Raw genomic sequence first — 16837 nt, 5'->3', positions numbered from 1 at the left:
TATTATCACAAATGCATTTATATCCAGTACATCATCCCAGCGCCCCTGGTTCCATCCCAATCAATTATATTAATTAGAACAACCAAAATAGTGAAAGGTATTTATATGTGATCACGTGCCAAAAATTTAATTAGTATAAAAATCTGCATAATTAATCAATCAATCATTACTGATAATCTTATTTATTTCTATAAGCTTGGATAGTTTATATTTAATATTTGATATGCTAAAGTAAATTATAATTATCTTTAAAAAAATACAATACTATTTAAAAAAAATATTTTGAATATATATATATATATATATATATATATATATGCGCACCCGCTACAGTAAATAAAAATTATGAATTTATGTTTTAAAAATTTTATAGTATATTTATAATTTAAGAATTTTTTTTTGTAAAAAAATAAAAATAACTTTTTCATTGTGATATTTTAAATTATATTATATTTATTTTTTTAATTAAAAAATTACGAGCTATGAAAGATTTAAGTTTTGTAGTTGTGTTAAGTATACTATCAAGTCTCTAAATAGTAGGGATTGACACTCTATCAAACTCTTGAACTTGCATGAATCCACTGAGGACTTTAGGACCAGCAGGAACTTACACAGATAATTGGATTTATCTCGTGGCGCCTAAACTCGGAGCCCTAGTTGCTGCTGCCACCTACACGGCTATGAAGCTCCGGGAGGAAGAGGTGGGTCCACCTCGTGAACCGCAATGCCATATACATCCGAAGTCAGGGGCATTCGTGCTTGCAGAGATCAGCTTGTGGGGTTCTGATGCTATTAATTATTGCAGTCGTCTCGGATAATGTGAGACAATATGATACATGATTGTAAGAAAGAGTCCATGGGACAATGTGGGACAACATGATTAACATCTTCGAAGATTTGTGAAGAATAATAAGGTGAAAGAGCCCACGGCCGACAGGGTGATTACCATCTCTTTCAGTCATTATATATAATCCGTAAGATTTGGTTAAGATTTTAAGTTGGATTGTAAGAAAGGGCCAGCATTATGCATATACTTTCTAGAGTAAGATTTTTTTAATTAAAAAAATACAAAGATGTTTACTTATAATAAAGTAAAAAATATATACAAATTAATCGATCATAAAAATATTAAAACAAAAAAATAATTTTTCTAAGTAAATACGAGTATAAGTATTTAGTCTCTATAGCGTGTGTGTGTAAAGCTCGCACACTATAATAAGCTTATAAAATAAATATACTTAATAGTGTTATAATTACAAACTAATATTAGATAAATAATAAAAATTAAATGTGCAATGAAGTTAATATTCTACAAGAAAAAAATTATGTTTGTGATAAAATAAACTTAAAGACTGAATAGAATGAGTTGTAATAATTCACAATATTTTATAAGAAAATATAATAATACTAACATTTGTGTTCAAAACAAAGAGCAAGGACATGATAATTCAATTAAGATTAGGGTAATTTTTTTTGTAATCAATAAAAAATCTGACAAAATTTCTTTTATATTTTTAGATACCAAGTTATAAACTTTTCTTCCACAATCCTTAATTATCAAATTTCTTACTCATCCTATCAGTAATTTCTCATCTCTTTACATCACAATTTCTCAATAATCAAATTCATACATGTTTAAATAATTTAATATCACACATATACATGGATACAATCCAAAGAACTATTTTACAAATTATTATTGAAGTACTTTACACAATTCAAAGATTTACAAATAAGAATTATTAATAAAATTATAATCAAAATAAGTACATAATTAAAGAAGAAATTCATAATTAAAGCTATACTACACAAAAGGGTTTTCAATAAACTATTGATGCATTATACATAACATAAATGATAAATTCATTCATTATAAAATGATACCCAATAAAATATAAGAAAACTAATCTATTGATCAGTCTGATAAGGGGATGTACCTGAAAATTGATTTAATACAATAATTCGATTAGACAAATAAAAAAAAAGATATCTATAAAATTCTTTCTACTTTCTTCCTTTCTTTTTGAAAATTTAGTCAAAAAATCATTAAATGAACTTGTTCATCCAGTATTATATATATTAATTAAATTTTAGAATAATCTATGTTTTTTTTTAACATCAACCAAAAATATATTTATTCTTATCTCGCCCAACTAACTTGGTATTACTTCACTAATAGATGATTAATTTATCATAAGTCCATTCAACAAGCGCTAATTTCATCAATTCAAAAGTTAATTTAATGTTTTACCCATCATCAAGGTACAATTCTTATTAAATAGAAAATTAATTTCTCATCACATTTATTTACCAGGACATTAATCATATTAATTCAGGAATTAGTTTAATGATTTGCTCATTTACGAGGGTTTTAACCCATTAACCAGATAATTAATTCCTTATCACTCTCATTCAACTGGGCATTAATCCTAATAATTCATTAATTAATCGCATATCTTATTTTCTCAAGTTAATAATATAATAATTAATTTATTAACCATAATTAATCAGATAAAAATACATATTGAAAAAATAATGAATTTGGACACTGTGTAATTAACTGACGATTGAGTTTAAGCCGAAGTTCCTTGCTGTGGTGTCAGCCTGACAACCTCTCCTGAATGGATAAGTATATCATATCATTATTCTACTTTTTATATTGACACAAAATTAATAAATAAAATCCTTCAAATTATCATTTCATTTGCCTAAATCAAATTTCAAAGGAAACATGTATATTCTTTAATTATTATTTTTTTGACCAAAATTTAACTAAAGGAAAACATAAAAAAAATTTCATGATCTATTCACTTTTTAAATAAATACGCATGTAAGTATTTAGTCTTGATAGCATATGTATATAAAGCTCGCGCTACCATAAGCTTATGGAGCAAATATACTTAATATTGTTATAATTACAAACTAATGTTAGATAAATAATAAAAATTAAATGTGCAATGAAGTTAATATTCTATAAGAAAAAAATTATGTTGGTGATTAAAAAAACTTAAAGATTGAATAGAATGAGTTGTAGTAATTCACAATATTTTATAAGAAAATATAACAACCCCAACATTTGTGTTCAAAATAAAGAGCAAGGACATGATAATTCAATTAAGATTAGGGTAATTTTTTTTTTGTAATCAATAAAAAATCTGGTAGAATTTCTTTTATATTTTTAGATACCAAGTTATCAACTCTTCTTCCACAGTCCTCAATTATCAAATTTCTTACTCGTCCTATCAGTAATTTCTCCTCTCATTACATCACAACTTCTCAATAATCCAATTCATACATGTTTAAACAATTTAATATCACACATATACATGGATGCAATCCAAAGAACTATTCCATAAATTATTATTGAAGTACTTTACACAATTTAAAGATTTACAAATAAGAATCATTAATGAAATTATAATCGAAATAAGTACATAATTAAAGAAGAAATTCATAATTAAAGTTATACTACACAAAAGGGTTTTCAATAAACTTTTGACACATTATACATAACAAAAACAATAAATTTATTCATTATAAAATGATACCCAATAAAATATAAGGAAACTAATCTATTGATCAGTCTGATAAGGGGATGTACTTAAAAATTGATTTAATACAATAATTCGATTACACAAATGAAAAAAAAATATTTATAAAATTCTTTCTACTTTCTTTCTTTCTTCCTTTTTTTTTTTTGAAAATTTAGTCAAAAGACCATTAAATGAACTTGTTCATCTAGTATTATATATATTAATTAAATTTTAGAATAATCTATGATTTTGTTTTTAACATAAACCAAAAATATAGTTATTCTTATCTCACCCAACTAACTTGGCATTACTTTCACTAAAAAATAATTAATTTCCTATAAATCTATTCAACAAGCGTTAATTTCATCAATTCAAAAATTAATTTAACGTTTTACCCATTCATTAGGGTACAATTCTCATTAAATAGAAAATTAATGTCTTATCACATCTATTTACTAGAACATTAATCATATTAATTCAAGAATTAGTTTAATGATTTGCTCATTTACCAGGGTTTTAACCCATTAACCAAAGAATTAATTCCTTATCACTCCCATTCAACTAGGCATTAATCTCAACAATTCATGAATTAATTTATTACATTGCATATCTTATTTTCTTATGTAAATAATATAATAATTAATTTATTAACCAAATTAATCAGATAAAATACATATTGACCAATAATGAATTAGGACACTACGTAATTACCTGACGATTGAGTTTGATCCGAAATTCTTTGTTGTGGTGTCGGCCTAACAGCCTCTCCTAAATGGATAAGTATACCATATCATTATTTTACTTTCCATATTCACACAAAATCAATAAATAAAATCCTTCAAATTATCATTTCATTTGCCAAAATCAAATTTCAAAGGAAACATGTATATTCTTTAATTATTATTTTTTTGACCAAAATTTAACTAAAGGAAAACATAAAAAAAAAATTTATGATCTATTCACTTTTTAACATAAATTTCATCTATTTCCTATATAATCTCATCATCTCATCAAAAAATTTATATTTTATTTTTCTTATTATCATTTTGCCAAAAATCCCTTCTTCAAGAAGACCTAAAATTTTGCTTTAATTACCATAATTTTTTACTTTCTCTACTCACTTCAATAATCTTAAATCACTTTCACAATCAATTATAATTTTCCCTAAGATTTATCAAGAACCCTAATTCTTCATTTCACAAAGTTCAATCAACTTAAAATATAAATTCTTTAAAAATCTTATTTAAAAGTATGAGGGCATTTTACCAAGCAATAGCCAAAGCTTTAACACTTTTAAATTGAATTCCTTACTTGAATTTTTTTCCTCTTTCTTGGTCGAGAGCTCCCTTTTCCTTTGAAAATCAAGTTTGTTCCTTTTCTTTTCTTTCTTACCCCCCCCACACACACACTTAACCTTTTTTAAAATGCCTTCTATATCCCTCAATTCTTTCTTCCCCTAGCACGTACACACACTTACACGCGTATATTTATTTAACTTTTTTAAAATACCTTTTATGTCTCTAAATAGTAACTTTTATAATTTTTTAGTAAAATTTCTTGAATCCTAACAGCTGTTTATACCAAATCTTCCCGAGTTATTTTGAATTTCACTAAGTTACTCATTAGTACTATCAGTTTCATGAAATTTACTTCTATAAAAATTTCATTTGCATTTCCATGTTTATTTATTTTTTATATATATATTTTAACACTCAAACAAAATATTTCAATTCAGATTCTCAAATATATCATCATTCTTATAATTTAATTTATTAATTTCACTCATTTTTTATGATCTGAAATTTTATTAATATCAATAATGTTACTCAGGATTTTATAGAAAAGCTATAACAAATGATTTAGTTTATCAGTTTTCTCTATATGATTTAGTTTTAAAGAAAAAAATACAAAGTTAAATTCTCAACCATCTTATTATTAAAAAAATAAAATTAACAAAGATAATTTTTAGAAAAATCATAACAAAAACACAATAAAAAAACATATAAGAAAACACTATAGCAATTCACAATGCTTTCCCATATGATTTAATTTTATTGTAATATAATTCTCAATTAGCTCAATATTAAAAAACTAAAATTGACAAAGATAATTTTAAAAAAATCATAACAAAAAAATAGTTATGTGGGGAAACATTGTAGCAATTGACAGTATTGCAAAAAACATTATAAAGTTAAATTCTCAATTAGATTAATATTAAAATAATAAAAGTAATAAATATAATTTTTTTAAAAATCATAGGAAAAAATAAAAAAAAAACCACATGGGAAAACATTGTAGCAATCTATAGTAGTTAATGATAATAATAGCAATAGGAATAACATAGCAATCATTTTTAATTTTACCATTCAAATAAAATATATGGTTGTTTTTCAATATTGATAACATTTTTTTTTATCAAATTTATTAATTAGGTTATTAATAATATTAATTATAATAAAAATAATAATATTTTTAATACAAATAATAATATTTTTATTATTAAAACTATAAATTGAAATAAAAATACTAATATTTATAACACAAATAATATTTTTATTATTAATATTTTTAATTATAATAAAAATAATAATATTTATAATACAAATAATAATATTTAGAAACCTAAAACTTTAGAACCTTGGGTCTTGGCATGGGACCCAAGACAATTGAGTCATTACCCAGGACCCAATTCTTTTAGGTCAAAATGATAGACCTATTAGCCTTGAGTTCTTCATTGGATCCAAGAGAATTAGGTCATGATACAGGACCCATGAGAATTGAGTTCTCTACAAGACCCAATAACCTTAGATCCCAACACCGGACCCATAAGAATTGGGTCTTCCACAGGACCTATTAGCCTTGGGTTCTGACACAGGACCACTTATATTTGGGTCTGACATGGGACCTAAGAGAATTGGATCCTCGTGCCTGACCTATGAGAATTGAGTTCGGATACTGGACTCATTACCCTTCGGTCCTTCGCCCTATTCAAGAGAATTGGATCCTGATGCTTGACCCATGAGAATTGGATTCCTCGCAGAACCCGTTAGCCTTGGATCTTAATGCATGTCCTAAGAGAATTGGGTTCTGACTTATTATCCATAATAATAATATTTTTAATATTAATAGTTTTAATTGTAATAAAATAATAATATTTATAACACAAATCATAACATTTAGAAACTTAAGACTTTGGAACTTTGGGTCCTAACTCCGAACCCATAAGAATTGAGTTCTCCACTGAACTCATTAGTCTTAGATCCTAACGCTTGACCTATAAAAATTAGGTCTGGATGCTGGACCCGTTACCTTTGGGTCCTAATAGAGGACCTATCACCCAAAATAATAATATTTTTAATAAAAATAATACTAGTTTTAATATTAATACTTTTAATTATAATAAAAATAATAATATCTATAACACCAATAATAATTTTTAGAAACCTAAGACTCTAGAACCATGGGTCCTAACTTCGAACCTATGAGAATTAGGTCTTAATGGAGGACCCATTACCCTTGGGTTCTAACACCGAACCTAAAAAAATTAGATCTTGATGTAGACCCATTACCCTTGGGTTCTGACACCGAACCTAAAAAAATTGGATCTTGATGTAGGATCCATTAGCCTTGGGTTTAGACCTAGTGGAGAGGGTCTGCAGACCCTATGAGAGCTAGCCTGCACCTAGTGCGGTGGTCTCCAAACCAAAGTGCACGATTCTGCAAACCCCAGCAAGTGGGTCTATAGACCTGCTAGCCTAGGTTTGCAGTTAGGTGCGTGAGTCTGGCCCTAGCACCTAGGGTACACAACCTCAGCGTCAGCTGTCTATAGCTGATTAGTAGTTAAAAATATATTTTTATAAAGGTTTTATATCATCATATTACACTTAAAGTATCATTAAATTCCTAACTTAGGAATGTTTTATAATAACAAGTCTGATAATATAAGATATCTTTAATTTATGGTAAATGTTCATTTCAAATATAAGAATGTTTTACAATTCAAAGGATTGATTGATTTGTATAATTATTGAAATTAAGAAGATAAAGAAAGAGCTAAACTCAAAGAAGAGATGCTAAACTGGAACATTATTCAGTTATTGGATCATAACTGAAGCTATAGAATTTGGATTTAGATTTGATTTATATGGATAAAATGTTAAGACATAGACTTAAGACTTTCATGAGACTCTAAGATTCAAAAAGGCTGTTTTCAAGTTTAAATTGCAGCAATAATAGAGAAGTCAGAATCTGTCTTGCAGCCTAGACAATGTTCAATGTTCAGCCTATATCTTGAGTTTTAGAAGTCCCAATGCACCGATTCTTTTTTGTGGAACGATGAGACAATTTCTTGAAACTTTTATGAAGACTATCTATTCAAATTAAGATATTATCAATGATATTTTATTCAGACAAGAAGATAAAGATTATCACAAAGTCAAGAGGTAGTCGCCCACTTAACAGTTAGTCATCAAATTAATAGTTCTAAATTTTGGCTTATAAAAGGAGGTTTTTGCCATGTATTTAGGCATCTTAGTGTTCAGATCAAGATCACTCTCTCTTTTTGTTTTGTAATGTTCAAGTTTTATTTCATGTTATATTAATCTCTTATTTATGTTGTTCATTTCCTTTCCTTTTCTTAGTTAATGTATATCATTATTATGTTTTTATTTTATTTATTTATGCTTCTTTTCTTTATTGTGTTTAGCTAAATTTATTTAGTCATGGTGAAAAGGGCATACTAATGGTGTAGGAATATGTATAGTTTAAACTCAACATGAACTTTAATATTTGATGCTAACATGTTTTGTATTTGTTATCTTACTCTTAATACCTTACTTGTTAAATGGTTAATCTATTATTTCATAACCAATTGTATGGTATAACTGACACCTATTGATTAGTACTTAAAAGTGTATTTTTATCAAGGTTTTATATCATCATATTGCACTTAATGCATCTTTAAATTCCCTAACTAAAGCATGTTTTATAATAGCAAGGTTGATCATATAAGATATTTTTAATTTATGGTAAATGTTCATTTTAAATGCAAACATGTTTCACAATTCAAAGGATTGATTGATTTGTTTAACTACTAAAAGTGAAAGGACAAAGAAATGGCTAAGTTTAGAAAAAAGATGTTGATTTAATTTAAACTAGAACATCATTCAGTCATTGGGTCATATTTTTAGTTGTAGATCTTGGATTTTAGTTTGGTTTATATGGCTAGAAATCTAAGACATAAGCTTAAAACATTCATGAGGGTCCAAGACTCAAGTCTGTCATTTGGAAGTCTAAATCTTAGCATCAAAAGAAAAGTCTGAATCTATCTTGCAGCCCAAACACCGTTCAGTGTTCAGCCCATATCTCAAGTTTTAGAAGTCCAAATAAACTCATTGTTTTTTTGTTGAAAAGCTGAGATAAATTTTCAAAACTTTCATGAAGACTATTTATTCAAATTCTGATGCTAGCAATGATGTTTTGTTCATACAAGAAGATAAAGGTTGTCACTAAGTCAAGAGATGGTCACCCACTCAATAATTAATCATCAAATCAATAGTTATAAATTTTAGCCTATAACAGAAGGCATTTGCCATACATTTTGATATTTTGGTTTTCAGATTAAGATTATTTCCTTACTTGCTTTCTTTCTTTTTAGTTTTAATGTTCTAGTTTTATTTCATGTTATAATTTCATTAATATCTTGTGTATGTCTTTCATTTCCTTTACTATACTTATGCAATTATGTTTTCATCTTTTTTTAAAGCTATTAATAACAAATCATCCAATTGGAACCTCTTTTGTATGTGGTTTTCAGTTGAGTACTAAAAAGAGTTTATATTATACTTATTTGAAATACTATTAGTGGATCCTCTCACCTTGATATTTGCTTTTATCATTATTTAATCCTCACAATAATCTCATATCTTAAAATTCTCTTTAACTCACCATCATCATCATATAGTTAACCTCCCTATGATTTAACATCAGTCTTGCCATATTATTTATTACTTTGACACTCCTGTATTTGGGAGAAGACATTATTTGTTTGATTGTGTCACCTATGTTATGAAAGAAATTTGATTTGTTGTTAATATAAGTTATCACCATGAATACTTGATCACATTTACAAATATTGGCATTACTCAAATAAAATAATTAATATAATCATGTTAATAATTTATAATCTGATTGGAACCTCTTTTATGTGTGGTTTCTAGTTAAGTAATAAAAGGAGTTTATACCATACTTTTTTAAAATATCATTAGTGAATCTTTTAACCTTAACAATTATTTTATCCTTGTTTAATCTTTATATCAATATCACATCTCAAAATTTTTAGTCAACTTCTTTTCATTTGTTGATTATAATTTTATATAGTTCACCTCCCTGTGGTTTCATCACGATCTTACCAGGTTATTTATTACTTCGACACTCCTACACTTACGATAAGACTGATCTTTTGATTGTGCAAATAACCTGGGGCATAACCCCACCCCCACCCCCTCCTTGCAACCTGTGGAACTCTCAATGGTAAGGCATGGTAGCCCCAATGCCAAGTGTCTGGGCATGGGCTTTCTGCCCCACCATACCCTCCCAAAATTTACATTGATTATTTTCTTCCAAGTCATCCTTTCAATGTCAAATGCACCCCCAATGCAAAGACAACATCACCCTACCCCTGCAATCTTTGCAACTCTTTGTGACAAGGGCAGCTCCGCCACTACACTGCTTCAATCCATAGTGTCATGAATCTTGATGAATAGGACTTTTGCTAACACTGTTTCAATCCACAATGCAAAGAGTCTTGATAAATAGAACTTTTTCCGCATGATTTAGCTTTATGTATAAGATATATTTTTATTTATTTTTCCTAAGAGTTAATTCTTGTTGTGAAGAACAAACGATATTTATTTCTATAAGAATATCATGTAAATATAATTTATTTTTATAAAAAATATAAATTAAATATAAATTACAATAATTTCTTTACATCACTATAAAATTAAAAAAATGATTAACTATTATTTAAAAAGTAGAGCTAAACAAGTTTAAAAAAATAAGAAAAAGTGTATTAATCAAAATTTGAATATAAAAGTAATACAAAGTAAAAACAAAAAACAAAAAACATAAATAAGGGAAAGGATATTAAATAAAATTTAATAAAAAAGCTTTTTAAAAAATATCAAGCATTGCTAAGCCTAGCCAGGGATCTAAAAGCCTAGACTTAGACTTGTATAACTGTTTGATTTTTTTAAGGAATTGACACACATGTCGCTTGCACTTGTTTTATTGTTTAATGAACAAAATGTTATATATTGTGGCAAATTACCTGTCATTATCTTCACTATTTTTTTATCACCTCTAATGACTAAAAAAATAAAGATTCAAGTTTTAAGGTCCAAAATACCTATTTTTCAACTTGTTTTTACCAAACAACACCATATAAACCTTACCAATCTCATTTTCATTCCCAGAACAGCATTTAATATCTCTGGAAAAAAATAATTCAAATTTTAAAAAGTTATAATGATTCTGATCTACTTTTTTTTTTCTTACATTGGTATAGGATAAACACAACCTTTATTGATTTTTTATATTTTTCTTGTGGACATATTTGGTGCCCTAGTAAGGTCTTTTGTTTTTTTCTAGATTTTAGGACCTGACAAGGACTATCTACTCCTCCACCTATGCGCTTCCTAGAAAATGAGCCTTGGCGAGGAAATCTATTACTTCTATTTGTTCAAATGTATTTAAATAGGAACCTCTAATATATTTTATGCATTAGCTGCAAGATTAAATCTTAGATGTTCGACTCTTCAATTTTATTGTTGTTTTCATTCAAATATTCTAAAATTATATGATCATATCTTCACAATGCTAAGGTCTAGTGTTGATATTTTGATTATTTTGTTTAAACTTGTGATTATTGAGACTTTTAAGAACTAATATTTTTGCAAACTATTTGAGCTCTTGCAAATGAACTTGCTCTTCTTAGAGCTTTAATTAAAGATATCACAGAGAAATCAATGATAGACTCAATGACGATTATAAGGAATTAATATGTGTTGTCTAATCTAGAGACACCTTTATTACTTTTAAAAAACTCCATCAGAAACTACTTAACTCTAAGGCATCCTTTCTAGCAGCCAAACCTGAGCAATCATATTTTCTAGTCATTTTCAATCTTGTAAGTCGAACTACAATGGCCTAACATCCAATGTTTGACTCATGAATAGTAATATAATTTTGTTTTAGTTACCTAACAATGCAAATTACTACCTTACATCAACTACTGGAGGATCAGATTTAACTCCAGGAGATAATTTTTTACGGTCATATTTGGCCTACTACCAAATTGTAATGTTCAAGGTTATGTTGCAAGATAATGTCCCTCCATACACCTAGTACCAGTTTAACTATTTACCAATAATTTCAATGTAATGATGACCAATACCAATTCACACTGTCAACCAAGAGCTTATTTTGTTGCCAATGCTCCCAAGACTTCATCATGGCTCCTAGATAGAGAGGTGTTTCTCACCATGTTACCTCCAACTTGAGCAACCTCCCATTGCTTGTACCCATATACTAGCTCCGATGACATTATATCAAAGATGGCTTAAGTCTCTCCGTAACTCAAATTAGTTCAACATCTCTTAAAACTCCTTAAATTACCTTTATATTAGAAAATGTTCTTTATATCACTTGCATGAAAAGGGAATTTGATTTTAATTTTTTAATTTTGTACTTACTATAATGTTTCAGCAAAATTCTAATCATCTACTTTCCTTGTAAAGAAACTTGATATGAGGACAACACTTTTAAAGGGTCAAACTGAATATTGAGTATATGAGTGGTCGATATATTCACTATTTGTTGTTTTTTTCTAGCATAAAGATCTCGTTTTTTTAATGGCAATATAGATCAGGACATATAACTATTCCAATTCTAAAGCACATCATTTCTCATAATCAACTAGGTTTACCTTTCTCTTTATACTCTAACTTATCATATAATGCTTGTCTTTGCAATAAAAGTTAAAAATTAATTATCTTTTTCCATTTCAAAACTTATCTCCTCTCAACCACTTGAAATAATATTCTCTGATGTATGAACTTCACCAATAATCTTACATGATGGCTTGAAGTACTATATTATTTCCATTAATCATTTCATCAAATAAGTCTGGTATTATCCTCTCAAGCAAAAATAAGAAGTAGATGTTTTCATTAGATTTAAAGTCATAATTAAAACATATTTTGATAAAAAAAAATAATCAAAACTCCTTACTCTAATAATGGTGATGGATACATATCTCTTATTAGTTTTCTTGCCACTTATGATATATCTCATCTCACACACTTGAATATTATAGATTTTCTAAACGACACAATATTTATATTATTGAATTAGGTCTAGCATTACCATCACATGCTTCTTTTCCTCTAATTTACTAATCCCATGCATTTACCACTGTAGTTCACCTAATCCGTTGCATGTCAATTCTAACACTCAATTTGTTTTCTCCTTATATACATATATTTAGCATTGGTCATTAGTCTAAATTACAACGCAACCTCTTTCTAGCACTACTTTACTAAATTACCTTCACTAAACTTACTACGTAACCTTCGTTAGCTTTGCTTACGTAACCTTGATTTTAGTTAGGTCAGGAAATTATTCCAAATTACAAATTCAAAGTTTCTTTCATCCAAAGCAACATTTCTCGAGCAAAGTATATCAATAAGAAGAGAAAAAATTGATTACTATAAGTCTTTGATTGTTTATGTTACCTTTGGCTTAGACCTTATACCCTCCATAAACTTGATTCAAGTTCTAAACCTTGTGTCTTTCTTGGCTACTCTTCAACTCAAAATGCTTACCATTTCCTTGATCCTTCAACTTTAAAAATATATATATTTCAAGGCATGTTAAGTTTGTTGAGTGGATATTTCCTTTCTCTTATCTCTCTAATCAATCACATCATTCATAACCTAGTACTATTATGAAGCTCCATTACACTCATCTTTGCATAAGCCTTTACCTATTGCATTTTTGCATAAACCTTAATTATACTTTAATTCTAGGCAACCATTACTAAATTCCAATCTAACTTTGACTCACCACCTCCTTTTTCATACCATGACTACTCGATCCAAGAATAACATTCATAAACCTATTAGAAAACTGAATCTTCATATCTAACTATCCAAATCCAATGATCTTGAACTAACTACAATAACCAAGCTCTTGAAAATCTTAGGTAGTGTCGGGTTGTATTTGAAGAGTATGATAGTCTAGTTCATAATGGAATATGAAAGCCAGTACCACCTTATTCGAATTCCAATATTACTGATAGTAAGTGGATTTTTAGAACTAATTGTTTTAGTAGATGTAAAGGGATTTCATCAATGTCTAAGATTAGATTACTTTGACACATCCAATCATGTTGTCAAACCAACCATTATTCTTGTTGTTCTCAATCTAGGTGTGAGTCATGGTCAGACTTTGCGATAACTTAATGTAAACAATGCATTCTTACAAAGCCATTTTTTAGAGAAAGTTTAAATGACTAAATCCTAGGCTTTGTTGATTAGGATACTATATCTTATGTGTGAAAGCTTAAGAAAGTAATTTATGACCTCAAACAAGCTCCCCAAGCATGGCATCATGAAGTTCACACCTTTTTTATTCATTATTGCTTTAAAAACTCTCATGTTGAAGCATCTCTATCTATACATAATGTTGATGGAAACATTATGTATAAATAATAGTTAATATTTTTTATTGATAATTTGATTCTCATTATTCACAATGTTGAGATAGTGAATAGTTTTGTAACAATTCTTGCTCATTAGTTTTATATATATATATATATATATATATATATATATATATATATATATAGAATTCTAGATTATTATCCTATTTTTTTGGTGTAGAAGTTATTCCAAACAAAGATGATGTATTACTTTCTGAAAGGCATTACATCATAGACATTCTAGCTCATACACACATAACAAATACCAAATCAGTTTTCACTCCAATACCATTCACTCTAATACTATAAAGTCCTTTGATGTTAAACTTTGGCTTTTCTTTTTCTAATCCTACATAGTATAAAATTTTAATTAATAGTTTTCAGTATCTCTTAATCACAAGGCCTAATACTGTCTTTGTTGTTAACAAGTTCGATCAGCATGTGCATCATCTAACAACTAATTATTGAGATATTATCAAGTGTCTCGTACCTTATATGTATTGTACAATTGGTAACTTGTAGATTTATTATAATTCACAACTAAGTTTGCATGCCTTTTTTTTTATATTGAATTGGTTATATCTTAGAGTTCCACTCATCCATTAAAGTTGAACTCAATTACATATGCTTGATCTTGGTGTTAAACTTTCTTGTTGTCATGTGGTATTTTATGATAATGTGAGGTATAGTCAACTTTGTTATATTTTACTATAGTACTAGTTAGCTGCTCACGCTATGTCGTGAGCTTACTTTTTATTTTTATAAAAAATTATAATTAAATAATATCATTTTTTCAATATTAATAATTTTTTAAATTTTATTAATTATTTTATTAATAATATTAATTATAACAAAAACAATAATATTTATAATACAAATAATAATATTTTTATTATAATATTATTAATTATAATAAAAATATTAATATTTATAATTAATAAATAATTAAAATACAAATAATTATATTTAAAAATCTAAGACCCAGGAACTTTGGGTCTTAATAAAGTACCTAATAAAATTGGGTCCTGATACTAGACTCAAGACAATTGGATCCTAACACAAAACCCAATGAACTGGGTCTAGACATAGGATCCAAGAGATTAGGCCTAATGCAAGACCCATTGTACCCCTTTGAATAGTAAAAATATAAATTATTGTTCTTATTATCATTAATAAATTTGAAATAAAATATTATTACCACCAAATAAAACATATATAGTTTATTTGAAGGATAAAATTAAAAATTATTATTAGTATTAGTATTTGTGTTATAAATATTATTAGTTTTACTATAATTAAAGGTATTAATATTAAAAATAGTATTATTTATGTTATAAATATTAAAATTTCTATTATAGTTCAAAGTATTATTATTTGTGGTAAAAGTATTATCATTTTTATTATCATTAATGATACTAATATTAAAAAACAGTATTATTTATGGCATAAATATTATTATTTAACTTGTCTACTCAAAGTTTTATATTTTTTAATCTTTAAAAAAACAATTATGGTTTTTCTTCAATACTAATAGTAGTTTTTTAAAATTTATTGATGATGATGATGATAATGATGATAGAAGTAATAGTAGTAGTAACATTTAATTTTACATTTCAAATCAAATCTATAATTATTTTTCAAAATTAATAATATTTTTTCAAATTTATTAATTATTTTTTTAATTATATTAATTAAAATAAAATAATAATATTTATAAGACAAATAATAATAATATTATTATTATATTATTAATTATAATAAAAATAATAATATTTATAACACAAATGATACTATTTTTCATATTAATACTTTCAATTATAATAAAAATAATTATATTTAAAATATAAATAATTATATTTAAAAACTCAAGAACCTTAGGTCTTGATGCAAGAACCAATATGACGCAAGAGCCATTAAGCTTTGGTCCTGATGCCAAACCCAAGACAATCTGGTCCAAACACCAAATCCAAAAAAAATAGGTTTTGATATAGGTCTCATTCCACTTGAATCCTAACATAGGACCCTAAAGAATTGGATCTCGATACAAAACTCATTATCCTTGGATCCTAACACAGGACCTAAGTGAATTAGGCCCTGAGGCAGGACCTATTAGACTCAGGTTCTAACACAAGACCTATTACTATTAGATCTTGGTGCAAGAACCAAGTAAATTGGGTCCTGATGCAGAGCTTATTACCATAGGGTCCTGATGCAAAGCCTGTTTAAAGGGTAAAAGTATAAATTATTGTTTTTATTATCATTATTATCATTAATAAATTTAAAATAAAATATTATTACCACCAAAGAAAAACTATATAGTTGATTTGAAGGATTATTATTATTATTATTATTATTATTATTATTTGTGCTATAAATATTGTTATTTTTATTATAATTGAAAGTATTGATATTAAAAATAATATTATTTGTGTTCTAAATATTCTTATTTTTATTATAATTGAGAGTATTAATATCAAAAATATTATTTGAGGTATTATTATTATTATTATTATTATTATTATTATTATTATTATTATTATTA

Source organism: Populus euphratica, unplaced genomic scaffold, assembly GCF_000495115.2.
Source record: "Populus euphratica unplaced genomic scaffold, PopEup_1.0 scaffold90.1, whole genome shotgun sequence".
Taxonomy (NCBI): domain Eukaryota; kingdom Viridiplantae; phylum Streptophyta; class Magnoliopsida; order Malpighiales; family Salicaceae; genus Populus; species Populus euphratica.
The sequence above is the reverse complement of the archived record's forward strand: the minus strand, read 5'-3'. Positions refer to the sequence as shown.